Genomic DNA, 18230 nt, shown 5'->3' on the forward strand with positions numbered 1-18230 from the left:
GCTCCCAAGCGAGCACCAACGCCGCGACTTACCCCACCGGGAGTCCCTGCTGCAACACGCGGCCGGACCGACGCTGTACGGCCCACCCCTGCCGCATCACTTCCGGTGCTGGAACCCTTCAAATTAGAGACATCCTGCTCGGCGTCTCGCGCCGGGCGTCTCGCGCAGAAGGAGCACGACTAAGGGGCAAGCCCCTTAGTTCGCCCCTTTGTGCTCTCCGTTTGTGCTCTCCTTTTACTGCATTTGCAACATTATGTCAACTGTCTCTGATTTGGCTGTTTATACGTACATTTTGCGTTAAAAGTCCTCCTTGTTATATTCTTTCCCTCCCTCTTCCCCTGTACACCTGCTGAGCGACCACAAAGTTTGTTCCTGCCTACTTTCACCCTTCACAGTTAGTCATCTACGCAGCCACTTATTTATTTTTTCCTACTCCCCTGGGAATCCAGATATGGCTTCCTATCCCATCCCACGTATCCATTTTCCTAGTTCCAGACTGCACGTCCCACTTGTACGCAATCCCCCACCCCTTCGCAAATCCTTAATCCCCATTCTTACCTCTCCTCTGACCCAATTCCTTGGCCTCACTACACTCTCCCTAATCTTGTTCAACTCTCAATCTTTATCAAAGAAATTACCCATCCTCAACGACCTACTAGTTGACTGCAAACCAGATATCTGTGCTATCACAGAGACATGGCTTAAAGACACCGACATTGTTGAAATAAATCAACTTCCCTCACTCTGTTATGATATTTTCTCAATCCCTAGAAAAAAGAAAAGAGGTGGTGGCCTCCTGCTTGCTGTAAATAAAAATCTTAATCTTAAACAGATCCATATTACCCCACCCACCAAACTTGAAATCGGGCTCTTTAAATCACGTGCCCTCCAAATATGCCTTGTATATGCCCCTCCTTCCCTGCTTGAATCCAATCCCTCTCCCATTATCGAATTCATTGCTGACTCCATCAACATTGATACTCCTGCTATCATCCTTGGAGACTTCAATCTCCATATTGACTCCACTGTCCTATCCTCTTCTTGCGACACCTTCCTTCATGCCCTCCAGGCGATTGGCTTCCAGCAATTAATCACCTCCCCCACCCACAAAGCTGGCCATTCCCTGGATTTGATCTTCATCAATTCCTGTATCCAATCCACGCTTTCCCCTACCTGCACCCCAGTCCCCTGGTCTGATCATTATCTTATTGAGAGCCATCTTTCTATCAATACTGCCCCTATCAGAAAGAATCCTCGTCACACTACTATAATAGCCAGGAAAGCCTGTCCCAGTGAGGACCTCGCCTCTGCTCTCACTACCACCCTGCCCAATCTAGACTGCTCGGATCCTAATACTGCTCTTATCTCTTGGTGCAGCCTCACAGAAGACGTAGCAAATAAACTTTGCCCCGTCTCCAAACATGTCATAAACACAACCTCGAAACCTTCCAATCCATGGTACACTATTGAATTAAAAACTTTAAAAAACAAACTGCGACACAAAGAGAGAACCTGGCGCAAGGACCCTACCCCCCAACATGCTGATAGCTTCAAAACTGCCTTGCATCACTACAGGCTCTCCACATTAAAGCATAAACGAGATTTCTATGCTGCCAAAATCCATGACTACAGCTATAATCCCAAAGCCCTATTTGCCTACGTGTCCAACCTCATTAAACCCACCACCCCCTGCATCCCTGATTCCGAAGCTGATGTCAAGAGCAATGAACTTGCACACTTCTTTCATAATAAAATCTCGAAACTCAGCTCCAGACTCCCTGACTCAACCCACCTTACCTCTCTGAGTCCTACTCCCTCCACCACTGTCCTATCGGCTTTTGACCTCACTTCTGCCAAAGAAATAGAATCTATTCTCAAAAAACTCAAACCTGCCTCACACCCAAGTGACACCATTCCCCCCAAAGCGCTCCTTGCAATCCCTAACACCATTTCCAGAGCAATAGCTGGCATCGTCAACTGCTCACTATCTTATGGCTCTGTCCCAGACTCACTTAAACAAGCAGTGGTCAAACCCCTCCTAAAGAAGCCCTCTCTTGACCCCAAAGACCCTGCGAACTTCCGTCCGATATCCAACCTTCCTTTCATTGCTAAGATAATGGAAAGAGTAGTTAACTCACAACTCACGGACTACTTAGAAAACCATAATATTCTCCATGCCGCACAATTTGGCTTCCGTAAACATCTTAATACTGAAACCCTCCTGCTTACACTTACCGACCACCTTCTTATAGGAATGGACAAGGGCGCTAGCTACCTTCTTGCCCTCCTGGATATATCTGCCGCCTTTGATACTATATGCCACAATCATCTACTCGCCCGCCTAGAAAGCATCGGTATCTCGGGCCTGGCCTTAGCATGGCTCAAATCTTTCCTATCAAACAGAACTTTCTCAGTCAAAATAGGCAATGCTATCTCTACCTCCCTCCCCTTACAACGGGGTGTCCCACAAGGCTCTTCCCTCTCCTCCACCCTTTTTAATATTTACCTTACCCCTCTATGCCTCCTCTTAACTGAACTCAAACTTAACTTCTATCTATATGCTGACGATATCCAAATCATTATCCCTATCCACAACTCCTTATCCGATGCATTGAAGCACTGGGAAACCTGCCTCACTCCAATTAACTCTCTTCTAACGAACCTCCACCTCGCTCTCAATACCAACAAAACGGAGCTATTACTCATCTCGCCCCACTCTAAACCTCATTCACTTCATAACCCTACTTGTAAACCCTTTATAAACCAACCCTTTGTAAGAGATCTCGGAGTCCTCCTGGATGAGCAACTAAACATGAAAAAATATGTAAGCTCCATCCTCAAGGACGGTTTCTATAAACTAAACGTTCTAAAAAAACTTAAGCCACTGCTACACTCTCAAGACTTTCGCACTGTCATCCAAACTTCCCTCCTCTCTAAACTTGATTACTGTAATTCTCTACTCCTTGGCCTCCCACACGTTACAATCAAACCACTCCAAATGTTGCAAAACGCAACCGCCAGAATCATCACTAACACCCGTAAAACAGATCACATCACCCCGATCCTGAAAAGCCTTCATTGGCTACCTATCCCATTCCGAATACTCCACAAAACACTCACCATCATACACAAATCCATTTTCTCTCACAATTCCCTTTGGCTGGACATACCATTTAGCCCTGTCACTCAGACCCGCCCCACCAGGACAGTTCACAAAGGAACTCTGCAAGTTCCCTCGCTAAAAATTGCACACCTCTCCTCCACTAGGGAAAGAGCCCTTTCTATAGCAGGCCCCACACGCTGGAACTCCATGCCCATGACACTCCGATTAGAACCCTGCCCAATCAAGTTTAGATCTAAATTGAAGACCTGGCTATTCCATCAAGCCTACCCTGACTAATCCTTCCTCCCCTGTGAACCCAATTCCGCCATTGTATCCCGATCTACTCATCGCACTTTATAAAGATTATGCCTCTTCGGTTAGAGTTAAGTTTTTACCAGTTGCCGTTGTTGCATTTATTGCACTTGTTGTTGATTTTTGACTTATTTAACTAGTTCACAACTCTGTATTTCTTGCCTTTCTCAGTTTGTTATATCCCCTCCCACTCCCTGTTATAATGTAGTTTCCTCGCTTTTGTTAATATGTAAACCGGCATGATGTGCCTATCTAATGCCGGTATATAAAAGTTATTAAATAAATAAATAAATAAATAAATGTTTTTGTGTTTATATTTGGTACAGGTTGTTATATTGTCTTTGCATAATTATGTATGTTAGTTGTAATCCGCATAGAACACAAGAAATCTGCAGAATACAAATAAACAAATCAATAAATAATAGAGAGGTATAGGAGGCAGTTAAAGCTAAAAAGGCATCATTTAAAATATGGAAAGCAGAAGGAAATGATGGAAATAGGCAAGAGAATAAGCACTGGCAAGTTAGATGTAAAGCAGTTGTTATACAGGCCAAGAGAAACTTTGAGTAAAAGCTTACCAGTGAGATAAAAATTAATAATAAAACCTTTTTCAAATGCATTTGAAGCTGTTGTGTTCTGTGGCCGTGGACGGTCACAGCCGCAGCCCCCTACCTAACCCGCGGTGGCTATCCGCCATGGCAGCTTCTGAGTCTGTGCCCGTCGCTCTTTTATATGGGACCCCGGGATGGCCACCGGGTGGGGAGCTGTCCCTGCTCTTCCCTCACGGCGTAGGGCAGTCTTTCCTCCGCGGAGGAAATCCAAGATGGCCGCTACCATCTTAGGCGCGAGGCCGCGCCTCCTTGCTAGATTTAAAGGGACCTCATCCCTTTAACTACTCTCAGCTGTTCCCAATGATCCAGAGCAGAGGAAGTATTTAAGGAGACTTCCTCTGCCCATTCTTTGACTTGGCAACATCTCTTGTAGCGCTGTTTAAGTCTGCTTGCTTTGGTGAGTCTTCTAGTGCTTTGGATCCTTGTTCCTGGTTCCTGTCTCGTCTTGGTGTTCCTGGTTCCTGACTTCGGACTGGCAAGCAGTGATTCCTGGTATGTGACTTCGGACTGGCAAGCGGCGATCCCTTGGTGTGTGACCTCGGACTGTTGAGCGACAACCCTCTGGCACTTGACCTTGGACTTCTTCTGGACTATCGTTTCCAAGGGCCCACCTAAGTCCCAGCGGCCCGGGTCCCTATGGGCTACTCCCGGGGGGACCGCGGGCTTCCAGGGGTTAAGCTCCAGTTAGCCCTTGCACCGACCTCATGACTCCTTGACCTCTCAAAGGTCCACCTAAGTCCCAGCGGCCTGGGCCCCTACAAGCTTTTCCTGGGGGGACTGCGGGCTTCCAGTGGCGAAGACACAGTTCCTCTCCTTGACGTCACAACTCTTCGTCTGCCTCCACAGTCGCCTCAGTCTCCAGTGCCGAGGGTCAGCTGGTCATTTCTTTTGTTCTGCCTCGCCACCCGATGGGAGAGCCTACGGATCCACTTTCTAAGGTATACCATCCTCCCGTCGGTCCAAGGGTTCACAAGCCTGAGCATAACAGAAGCAAATAGTGTGTGAGGGAGTCAGTTAGGCTAGTAGATGACTGAAGAGAAAAACACATGCTCAGGTAGGACAAGGAAACAGTAGAAAAACTAAATTAATTCTTTGCCTCAGTATTTAAGATGAGGATGTTGGAAATATACTCACCTGAAACATTCTTTAATGGTGGAGATTCTGAGCAACTAAAACATATCTCTGTGACAATGGAGCATGTAATACATCAGATTGACAAACTAATTACTGGGACCAGATGGATTCCTCTCCTTCTGCTGCGACCCTGCAACTCGACCAGACCGGAGGACGCCCTCAGCAACAGGAGCAGGAGCTGGGAGAGAGGGACGCGTGGTCGGCGCTTGAGCCCGTCGGGGTAAGGCCCATAATTCTCGCTCTTACCTCTGAGGGCCTCCGCACCGACCCCGGGTCTTCTGGCAGCTCATCTGCCCCTCTAAGCTCCACACGCCGCCACCATGTTCCGTCTCCAGACACCACTCACCTCCGCGATCGGACTCCTCCTCCCTACAGGGCGTGCCAGTGACATCATCCCCCCGCAACTAAAGGGGATTTAAACGCAGGAGCCACTTCCAGGTGCCCTTTCTGCTGCGACCCTGCAACTCTACCAGACTGGAGGATGCCCTCAGCAGCAGGAGCAGGAGCTGGGAGAGAGGGCCGCGCGGTTGGCGCTTGAGCCCGTCGGGGTAAGGCCCATAATTCTCGCTCTTACCTCCGAGGGCTCCCGCACCGACCCCGGGTCTTCTGGCAGCTCATCTGCCCCTCTAAGCTCTGCATGACGCTGCTGCGTTCCGTCTCCAGACACCACTCACCGCCGCGATCGGACTCCTCCCTACAGGGCGCGCCGGTGACATCATCCCCCCGCGACTAAAGGGGATTTAAACGCAGGAGCCACTTCCAGGCGTCGTGCGACAATGGGGCAGGCCCCTTTGTTCGCCCCTTCGTGTGCCCCCGAAGTGCAGTACCTTATTAAAAAATTACATCAAATCGCCCCTAACATCCTGCCAGACGATTCCAAACGTCATCCTTACGCCTCCAGCAAGCATCGAGAAGCTTCCAGCATTCATCCGGACGACTCCAGCACCCATTCAGACGACTCCAGCACCCAATCAGATGACCCCAGCACCCATTCAGACGACCCCAGCACCCATTCAGACTCTACCAGCATACATCCAGACATCCCAAGCATCCATCCAGACATCTCCAGCATTCCCTCAGACTCCCCCAGCTTCTCATCCAGACTTCCCCAGCTTTCTTTCAGACTTCCCCAGTACTCATCCAGACTTTATTCTTCATGCACACTTTCACTATACCAATCATCTACAACCAAAGGAGAAACTCCGTAAAAAACCACACCAATCCCAACTTCATTCAAAAAAGAATTATCCCAATCATGACATCACCACTGAACCAACTGCTGGCCCTCACGCTACTCTCCTTAACCCTAATCAATGCACAATCACTCTCGAAAAAATCTAATCTCCTCTACAACTATCTAACAGAATCAAATCCGGACTGCTGCGCAATTACCGAAACATGGCTGAAACCGGAAGACACGGCTCTAATCAACCAACTCCCTACACACGCCTACGACATCTTCTCGATCCCCAGACTCAAAAAAAGAGGCGGTGGTCTATTACTAGCCACAAAAAAGGAGCTAGGGCTATCTCTACAGACTTCAAACTCATCTACCTCACTCGAATTCGCTCTATTCATATCTAAACACCTTCAAATCTGCCTTACCTATGCCCCTCCAGGAAGCCTAGAATCGGACCCGTCTCCTTTAATTGAACTCTTAGCCAAACACATCAACACAATTACTCCCGCTATAATAATGGGAGATTTCAACCTCCACGTGGATAAAACCCCATAATCCTCCAGTTGTGAAACTTTTCTCACCTCGCTTCAGTATATGGGTTTCAAACAAATTATTAAAGATCCAACGCACAAAGCGGGACACACACTGGATTTAATTTTCATAAATGAAAGCCTGACCACCCTGCCTCATCTACGACTTGCTCCCCAGTCCCCTGGTCGGACCATAAGTTGATCTCTACAATTCTCAAGTTCATCCAACCCATCCTCCCACCATCACAAAAAACCACAGTCCAATTCAGGAAGTTATGCAACCCAGAAACCCTTAGCCCTCTACTATCCTCTGCATTAGACAAACTAGACCTCATGGATGCTAATGCAGCCACATCCTCCTGGATCAAAATAACTAAGTACGTAGCAGACCTAACGTGCCCTTTAACCTCTAAAGCTCTCCACTCTAATTCGAACAACAGGAAATCCTGGTACACCCCTCAACTTAAAACTCTGAAACAAGAACTTAGAAGATTCGAACATGCATGGCGAAAAAATCCTTCCCCATCAAACCTGGAAGCTTACAAATCTATCATGCACCGCTACCGGATATCCATCCTCCAAACAAAGAGGGATTTTTTTTCTCACAGAAAATACACCACTTCATCTTCGACTCTAAAGCTTTATTCTCCCTTGTCTCGTCTCTCACCAAATCTTCCCCCACGACTATCCCAGACGATCAGGCGGCCAGCAAAGCCTCAGAATTAGCCACATATTTCAAGAAAAAAATCACCGATCTGATCAGACCTTTAAATACCAATAACGCTCTTCTTCCTCCACCAGCCTACTATTCAAATACTCAACAGATCACTAGTCTGGAAACCTTCGAGCCTACTTCCTCCTTAGAGATTGAAACAGTCCTAAAGAAGCTCAAACCTGCCTCGCACCCCACAGATGCGATCCCCGCCAACCTACTCATCGCCATCTCAAAAACAGTCGCCAAACCAATTGCCGTCATCATTAACTGCTCACTAATGCAAGGTTCAGTTCCTGACCCTTTGAAACTCACAATTCTAAAACCACTCTTGAAAAAACCCAACCTGTCTCCAGACGACCCCGCCAACTATCGCCCAATTGCTAAACTCCCCTTCATTTCCAAAATCTTAGAAAAAATAGTTAATAAGCAACTCTCGGAGTACTTAAACGATAACAAAATACTAGCCCCCTCTCAGTTCGGCTTCCGAAAAGCCCGAAATACAGAAGCTCTCTTAATCTCTCTAACAGACACAATACTGTTGAATCTAGATAAAAAACAACCCGGTCTACTCATTCTCCTCGACCTATCGGCCGCTTTTGACACGGTAAACCACTCAACACTTCTGGATCGGCTATCTGACATCGGCATAAAAGGCACTGCTCTCAGCTGGTTCAAATCTTTTCTACATAACAGATTTTACAAGGTCAGAGTCAACAATAACGAATCACACCCAGCCCGCTCTTCTCTGGGAGTCCCTCAAGGCTCATCCTTATCCCCCACCCTCTTCAACATTTATCTATTACCGCTTTGCCAGCTCCTCTCCAAACTAAAATTAACTCATTACATCTACGCAGACGATGTGCAAATATTCATCCCAGTTACGGAATCTTTACAAAAAACACTAGAATTCTGGAACAACTGCCTCCAAGCCATCAACAACCTGCTCATGAGCCTTAACTTAATCCTTAATTCCAATAAAACTGAATTACTCCTCATTTCACAGGACAGTAACTATGCAATGTCTAACATACTCCCTACTAGTCAACCTTCCTTCTCCTCTCAAGTCAGAAACCTCGGAGTCATCATGGACAATCAATTAAACCTAAAGAGATTTATTAATAATACCACTAAGGATGGCTTCTATAAATTGCAAGTCCTGAAACGGCTCAGACCGCTCCTCCACTTCCAAGACTACCGGTCAGTTCTACAAGCAATCATTTTTTCAAAAATTGACTATTGTAATTCCCTCCTACTCGGCCTCCCAGCTAACACCATAAAACCATTACAAATGCTTCAAAACGCTTCAGCCAGGATTCTGACTAAGTCTAACAAAAGAAATCATATTACCCCCATCTTAAGAAACCTACACTGGCTTCCAATTAAGTCTAGAATCTCTTACAAAGTACTAACAATCATACACAAATCTATACACAAGCTCATTCCACTGGAACTCAATATCCCTTTTCAACCAAATATTCCATCCAGACTGGTGAGAGCAGCTTATAGAGATACTCTCTTCGCCCCACCCATCAAAACCTCATTAAATAAACGAACTCTATCCACAGCGGGCCCGGCGCAATGGAACTCTCTACCTCCAGAACTCCGGAAGGAACCTTGCCCATTCACCTTTAAAAAGAGACTCAAAACTTGGCTATTTGAACAAGCTTTTAATCCATACCAATAATCTCCCCTCAATGTGCACCATGTCTCCTAGATACTTAGCCAGGTTTTAGTCTAGAATCTCATTACTTTATCATATTCATTGTACTTTATTCCCCAGTTCCTTGATCCAAGTTTATCTCCCGGTTCGATGTAATCGCATTCTTACATGCTTGTTAATGTTATAATGTAAACCGAAATGATATGTAACTTTGCTACATGAATTTCGGTATATAAAAATGTTAAATAAATAAATAAATAAATAAATAAAAGAACTAAAATATGAAATTGCTAATCTGTTATTAGTAATCTGTAACCTATCATTTAAAACAGCAACAATTACTGAAGACTGGAAGGTGGCCAATGTGATGCCAATTTTTAAAAAGGGCTCCAGGAGTGATCTAGGAAGGAAACCATAGACCATTGAGTCTGACATGGTTACTGGGGCAAAATAACTAGAAGCCATTCTTAAAAGCAAAATTACTGGCCATATTTATAGAGGTGGCTTAATGGGGAAGAGTCAACATGGTTTAGCAGGGGGAAATTTTGCTTTACCAATCTTATAGATTTTTTTAAGGTGTAAATAAAGATGAGCCAGTTGATAGGGGTGTGCATTCGTTTTGAACTTAAATGGAAAACGCAACTTTTTTTTTTTTTTTTGACTTAAAAAAAAGATGAGGCGTAAATGATCGGATTTCCAACTTATTCAACATAGCAGAGTGACGCCGCGTCACTCTGACGTGGCGCTGACGTCACGTGATTCCCCTCGGGTTCGCTCCCGGAACCCTCGTTGGGGCCCAAAAGGCAATTTGGCCAGCTTGGGGGGGTCAGGAGGCCCCCCCAAGCTGGCCAAAAGTTCCTTTTGAGCCCAACGAGGGTTCCGGGAGCGAACCCGAGGGGAATCACGTGACGCCGCGTCACTCTGACGTGGCGCCGACGTCACGTGATTCCCCTCAGGTTCGCTCCCGGAACCCTCGTTGGGCCCAAAAGGCACTTTTGGCCAGCTTGGGGGGCCTCCTGACCCCCCCAAGCTGGCCAAAAGTGCCTTTTGGGCCCAACGAGGGTTCCGGGAGCGAACCCGAGGGGAATCACGTGACGCCGCGTCACTCCGACGTGACGCCGACGTCATGTGCTCCTTGCAAAGGAGTTCAGGAATGGCGTCCTGACCCCGCTGGACCACCAGGGAGTTTTGGTAAGTCGGGGGGGGGGGGGGGATTAAGGCGGGTGAGGGGTTTAAATTTTTATTTGCACATATGGACATAGACTCAACATGGAATTCTCCATAAGTCCATATTGACCGCAAATGGGACCCCCATTCGACTTATGGACTTATGAACTTAAACTTTTGGTCTGCACATCCCTACCAGTTGATATACTGTATTTGGATTTTCAGAGGGCATTTGACAAAGTCCACCATGAGGTACTCCTCAGGAAATTATAAAGTCATGGGATACGAAGCAGTGTCCTACTGTGGACTGTTAAAACTGCCCACTGCCCACTATCACGGTACCTGGCTGTGCACTAATATGTGTGGTGCGCACACAGACGCTGCTTGCTTGTAAGCACAAAAGAGGCACACTCCCTGGGCACTTGACTGCACAGACCCACCCAATAGTTGGGTTCAGTCTGTTAAAAATATCCACTGCCCACTGTCACGGTGCCTGGCTGTGCACTAATGTGTGTGGCGTGCACACAGAAGCTGCTTGCTTGTAAGCACAAAAGAGGCAGATTCCCTGGGCACTTGACTGCACAGACCCACCCAATAGTTAGGTTCAGTCTGTTAAACTAACCACTATCCACTGAAGCCCAGTGCACAGAGAGACTAAGGGGCGGATTTTAAGAGCCCTGCTCGCGTAAATCCGCCCAGATTTACGCGAGCAGGGCCCTGCGCGCCGGTGCGCCTATGTTCAATAGGCCTACCGGCGCGCGCAGACCCCGGGACTCGCGTAAGTCCCGGGGTTTTCCGAGGGGGGCGTGTCGGGGGCGGGCCCAATCCGCGCGGCATTTTCGGGGCGGGATGTAGCGTTTCGGGGGCGGGCCCGGGGGCATGGGTGCGGTCCGGGGGCGTGGCCGCGCCCTCCGGACCCGTCCCCAGGTTGCGTCCCGGCGCGCTAGCGGCCCGCTGGCGCGTGGGGATTTACGTCTCCCTCCGGGAGGCGTAAATCCCCCGACAAAGGTAAGGGGGGGGGTTTAGACAGGGCCAGGCGGGTGGGTTAGGTAGGGGAAGGGAGGGGAAGGTGAGGGGAGGGCAAAAGAAAGTTCCCTCTGAGGCCGCTCCAATTTCGGAGCGGCCTCGGAGGGAATAAAGGTAGGCTGCGCGGCTTGGCGCGCGCCGGCTATACAGAATCGGTAGCCTTGCGCGTGCCGATCCAGGATTTTAGCGGCTACGCGCGTATCTACTAAAATCCAGCGTACTTTTGTTTGCGCCTGATGCGCCAACAAAAGTACGCCAAATCGCGCTTTTTGAAAATCTACCCTTAAGTGACTTGAATTAAAAAAAAAATCATTTAAAAAAAGCTGGAATTTTTTTTTTTTTAAATAATATATCTCTCCCAGCCAGCCACAACACCCTAATGGTGGTGAGTGGCTGGCTGCTTCTCTCCCTGGCACAGCTTCTCTTCTTAGTGAGATCACCTAAATAAACAGCTTGAAAGAAACAGGACTAGCTGGCCCTGGCACTGCAGCAAACTAAAGAATAATTCGCTTTTTCTTTCCTTAACTAGCCTATCTCTCAGTGCAGCCTCCTCTTACACCCAGCCCACCTCCCCAGAACATCACTGGAAATAAAATGTGTGGCTCCTCGTGCTGATGTTTATATAGTGCTGGCTCATCAGTAAAATCGACAGAGAGCACTGAATGACAACACGATTGGCTGCATTCAGTGCATGTCACAATTTCAGCGCGGATATGCTGCATTCCAGTATCCATGCCGACCTGTCCGACCCTTTCCTGTGAGTCACTGTGACTCACAGGAAAGGGTCAGACAGGTTGGCATGGATACCGGAATGTAGGGCATGGGCGCTGCCATTATGTGAAAATCATAGGTAGCTAATAGCTAATGGGGGCGAAGAAAAGTGCGCACCGTGGTGCGCACCGAATTAAACGGATAATAAGTTAAATACGTGGGGAGTCGCAATGCGTTTCACCTCCCCACGTATTTAACGGATATGACAAGATACGTTGCGGATCGCCAATACGGCGAAAACGAATGCACACCCCTACAGTTGCACTATGATGTCATTGAGCCTCACAGCATAGTGTAGCTATATTGTGATGTCAGTGGGCATTGTTAGAGCTTCTGAGCTTGGCGCTGCTAAATTGTGATGTCATCAGGCATGGTTAGAGCCTTAATGGTGCAACTGTATTGTGATATCATTAGACACTTTTAGAACCTTGAAATATGGAGCAGCTGCACTCTGATATCTTTTGGCATTGTTAGAGCCTCACAGCATGATGCAGCTGCACTGTGAGGTTATGGGACATTGTTACAACCTCAGAGTATGGCATAGTTGCATTTTAATGTCATGAGGCATGGGTAGAACCTCAACCATGGGGAAGCTGCACTGTGAAGAACATAAGAACATAAGCAGTGCCATGCTGAGTCAAACCAAGATCCACTGAGCCCAGCATCATCAGATCCCCAATAGTTGATCTATTTCTCGTATCTCACCCCCAGGGAGAAGCGCTGGCTTTCCCAAGTCTACCTGCCTAATAACTGTTTATGGACTTTTTCTTCAGGAGCTTGTCCAATCCTCTTTTCAAACCCACTATGTTAGTTGCTTTGACCATGACCTCTGGCAACATATTCCATAGCTTGATTGTGCACCAAGTGAAAAAATATTTCCTACGATTTGTTTTAAATCTTCAGGTTTGCTAGTTTCATGGAGTGCCCCCTAGTCCTAGTGTTTTTTGAAAGGATAAAAACAACTGTTCCCTATTTACCCATTCTACCCCACTCATGATTTTATAAAGTTCAATTGTATCCCTTCTCTTTTTCAAGCTAAAGAGCCCTAATCTGTTTAGCCTTGCTCCATAAGGGAGGTTTCCCACCCCCTTTATCATTCTTGTCACGTTCTCTGTACCTTTTCTATGTCCGCTATATCTTTTTTGAGATGGGGTGACCAGAACCACACACGATACTCAAGGTGCGCTTGCACCATAGATCTAAAGAAGGGCATTATGCTATTCTCAGTTTTATTCTCTATTCCTTTTCAAATAATTCCTAAAATTCTACTTGACTTTTGACCATTGCTGCCCACTAAGCTGAAAATGTCAAAATATTGTTCACAAGGACTTTGAGGTCCTTTTCCTAGGTGGTGACTCTTAGCATGGAACCCAGCATCATAGCTGGGATTATTTTTCCTTACATGCATTACTGCACTTTTCCAAATTAAATTTTATCTGCCATTTAGATGCCCAGTCTCCCAGGGTGCTTCTGTAGTTCTTCACAATCCGCTGCCATTTTAATGACTTGAAACAATTTTGTCATCTGCAAATGTGATCACCTTACTTGTCATTCCTTTTTCCATATTATTTATGAATATGCTAAATAGCACAGGTCCCAATACAGACCCCTGGTGCACTCAGGGCTGGTGCATCCCATTAGGTGAACTAGGCAGTTGCCTAGGACGCCAACCATTAGGGGGTGTGAAGAGCAGCCATGAGGGGGCCACAAGTAGAGCCTATCCCGCTCAAGACCAAGAGGAGTAGAGCCTTGGTGGGTCATGAGCAGCACCCATCCTGCTTGCAGCCCAGAGAAGCACAGAATCAGCTGGTTGCGAGCAGTGCCCATCCTGCTCGCAGCCGAGAAATGTAGACACTCAGCGGGCCATGAGTGGCTTCTCAGTGAATGAGATCAGGGCTGGAACTGGGGGGGAGGAAGGGGGAGTGGGCACAAGGCAGAAAGTTTGCCTAGGGCACCTAACACCCTTGCACTGGCCCTGGGTGCACTCCATTACTGACCTTTTTCCATTTGGAAAACTGACCTTTTAGTCTTACCCTCTATTTCTGTGTTTTATCCAATTATCAGTCCACAATAGGACACTGCCACCTACCCCATGACCTCACAATTTCCTGAGGAGTCTCTCATGAGGGACTTTATCAAATGCCTTTTGAAAATCCATATATATGATAGAGACCAGCTCACTTTTATCTGCATGTTTATTTACATCCTCAAAAAAATCTAGCAAATTGGTAAGGCAAAATGGAGAAATTACTTACCTGATAATTTCGTTTTCCTTAGTGTAGACAGATGGACTCAGGACCAATGGGTGTAATGTACTCCTGATAGCAGTTGGAGACGGATCAGATTTCAATCTGACGTCAGCCCTAGTACATATACTCCTGCAGGAAGTGCAGCTCTTCAGTATTCTCCTCGAAAAGCATTGTGGATATATGTATGACTGAATAACTTGAATAACTTGATTAACTTATAACTTGATTAACTTTATAACTTGGTTAACTTGATTAATTTGAACTGGTTGAATTGGCTATAGCTGGAGACTGCCAGTGCCCTCAACCGAGAAACGTCGACACCCGGTAGGATGGGTGTCCTAGATGAAGGAAAGCATGGCTTACCTTTGAATCACTCGCTCCCGGGGATGTCCCCCGAGAATTCCATGAGTAATGGCACCCGTGGGTGGGATGCCGAGTCCATCTGTCTACACTAAGGAAAACAAAATTATCAGGTAAGTAATTTCTCCATTTCCTAGCATGTAGCAGATGGACTCAGGACCAATGGGATGTATAAAAGCTACTCCCGAACCGGGTGGGAGGCTGCCCATGACCCACTTAGTACTGCCCTTGCAAATGCTGTGTCCTCCCGAGCCTGAACATCCAGGCGGTAAAACCTGGAGAAGGTGTGGATGGAGGACCATGTCGCCACCCTGCAGATCTCGGTGGGTTACAGTATCTTGGTTTCCGCCCAGGACACTGCCTGGGCTCTAGTAGAATGGGCCTTGACTTGTAAAGGCGGTGGCTTGCCTGCTTCCACGTAGGCCGCCTTGATGACTTCTTTGATCAGCGGGCTATGGTTGCTCACGAGGCCGCTTCCCCCAGCTTCTTCCCGCTGTGAAGGACGAATAGATGGTCCATCTTTCGTACGGATTCTGACCTTTCTAGGTATTGGGCTAGGAGTCTGCCAACATTGAGATGACATAGACTTCGAGCCTCTTCCGAATTCTTATGCTCATCTGGCGATGGTAGCAAGATGGTTTGGTTGAGATGGAAGTGAGACACCACTTTGGGGAGGAACGACAGAACTGTGCATAACTGGATGGTTCCTGAGGTGAGTCTGAGGAACGGCTCTCGGCAGGACAGTGCTTGTAGCTCGGATATACAACAGGCTGAACAGACTGCCAGCAGGAAGGCTGTCTTCAATGTTAATGTTATGTTCGTGGACCCTTGGGCCGGTTGGGATAGAGGATGGAATGCTGTAGAAGTCCACAGCGAGTGTCCCAACCAGGAGGTGGTCCGGAGACTCGGAGCAAGCTGAGACACTGGACTACGGTGGAGTCCTATGCGACCAAGGACTCGGTACTCAGTCGGAGGATGGACGACGTTGGACCCTGGTGATTGAAGTCTTCACCCTGGAGACCGGCACTCCCCCGGGAGGAACCCTTAGGAGTCAAGCCGCTGGGACTTTTGGAGATTCACCCTGGAAGCCGAAGTCCCCCAAGGAGGAGCCCGTAGGGACTCAGCCGCTGGGACTTAGGCGACTCCCTGAAGGTTGAAGATGGTCTGGATGCAGGCGCCTCCTGCAGGTCGTAGGTTCCAGACGGCTGGCGCCTCCAGCAGGTCGTAGGTAGTCTTTGAAGAAAATCTAAAGGCCGGTCCAGGAGTCGGAGTCCAAAGAGCGGTCTGCAGCCAATCCAGGGGTCGGTGTCCAGAGAGCGGTCCTAAGCCAGTCCAGGGGTCGGTGTCCAGAAGAGTCAATCCAGCAAGGAGGGCAGAGCAGAAGCGGGATGAAGAACCAGAACCAAGGATGAAGCGGAGAGGAGCTAGGAGACAAGCCAGGTCAGAATAAGACAATCCAGGAACACAGAAACAACAACCGGAGACCGGGAACCTTGTTGCAAGGTGAAGATCCACTCTGGGCTGCAGGGTGATATACCCTGCAGCGTCTGACGTCATCCGTCGGCAATCTGTGGTTTTCCCACGCTGGCCCCTTTAAGAGGGGAGTCCTGGAGGCAAGATGGCGGCATAGGCGGGTCGTAGACCGCATCGCTCCGGTATTAAACTTGAAACTTTGGTTTCCTATCAAGATATGCCATCGAAAAGGAAAGGTAGAATAAGGATTTTTCCACCTGAATCCTTACCACCTCCGGGGCAGCTTGACATCGTGCGGTTTATGCGCCAGCTGGATTTAGTCGAGGTAGCTGAGGAGTCCTGTGTGAGCACTTGTGGGAGAGAACAGGGAGCCCCTGCGGATGAGGCTTCCCTCAGCCCCGACGCCAGGCCGCCTCCGGCACAGCATGACCCCGACCAAATCTCTCCCCAGTTGCAGGCCGATGACGCGGCCAGAGCGACGGGGGGGGGGGGGGGGTGTGGAGAATGATTCGGAACAGACGCCGAGAGCGAGGAAAGCCACCCGGGAAGGCGAAGTCCTGATCGGAGAGGCATCCTGGAGGAGTCCAGAGACGGTGGCAAACCCTAGAGGAGGAGGAGAAGGGCTGCTGCCAGATGGATCCCGGATTATCACACCGCCCGTCATTGAGGGTGAGTCCCTGATCTTAACATCGAGACTGGAGGCAGTGACGCTTGAGTCACTGTGGGATTTGATGGTGTGCCAAGGTCAAGCTATAAAGAGACTTGAGAATAAAATGGACTCTCTGATCTACAATATTCAGCAGAGAATATTGGAAGTACAAACTCAAGCCATTGAATCTACAAATAAAGTTACTGAAGCTGAAAAGAAAATTCAGTCCCTTCAAGCTGTTAATGCAGCTGTGATAAGAGAACAAATGGCTTGTTCTAGGCGATTAGAAGTCCTGGAAAATAACATAAGGCATCTCAATCTACGTATATTGAACTTTCCAAAAATAGCTGGAGAACTTCCTTTTTCTACTTTGAAGAGATTATTCAGGGAAGGCCTGGGTTACACAGAAGAAAATATGCCATCAATAAATTTTTGCAAATTTATGAATAACAGACCTCCCAATTTAACATCTACTGTTCCTCCAGCTATTCCGTTGAACCTGACCAGTTTCTTAGAAAACTCTGAGACAGATGTTTTGGATAGAAGCACACTTTTAGTGGCTTTCATAACTGTACAAGATCTTAATGGAGTCATGAAAAATTACATAGAAACATAGAAACATAGAAATGACGGCAGAAGAAGACCAAACGGCCCATCCAGTCTGCCCAGCAAGCTTCACACATTTTTTCTCTCATACTTATCTGTTTCTCTTAGCTCTTGGTTCTATTTACCTTCCACCCCCACCATTGAAATATCTAACTTGATTAGTTAGGGGTAGTAGGGGTAGTAACCGCCGCAATAAGCAAGCTACACCCATGCTTATTTGTTTTACCCAGACTATGTTATACAGTCCTTTCGAAAGTTTCCCTTATTGTTTTATGGTCAGGCTATACGTATTTACCCAGATTTAGCACAAATTACTCAAATCAGAAGGAGAGAATTCCTTACTTTAAGGCAGGATGTTATTTCCCTAGGCTATTCTTTTATGCTTCGATACCCCTGCAGATGTACCTTAAGGAAAGGAGATGAATGTTTTATTTTCTTCCAGGTTGACCAACTTCGTCAGTTTATAGATGCCCGTAGGTCCATTACATCCTCCCCGGCTGATGGGGGGCTGTCGTAAAGTAGTAAAAAAAATTCCAGCTAGTCCTATGTTAAAGCTATGATAAGATATATATATATTTCCTATACTTCTCTCTTTAGATTTCTCTTGCCTTCACTCACAAGTAGGGGTTGTTGCATGGAATATGGATAAATGTTTAAAAAAGAAAAGGGTATGAAAAAACATTT

This window comes from Rhinatrema bivittatum, chromosome 14, assembly GCF_901001135.1.
Source record: "Rhinatrema bivittatum chromosome 14, aRhiBiv1.1, whole genome shotgun sequence".
Classification (NCBI taxonomy): Eukaryota; Metazoa; Chordata; class Amphibia; order Gymnophiona; family Rhinatrematidae; genus Rhinatrema; species Rhinatrema bivittatum.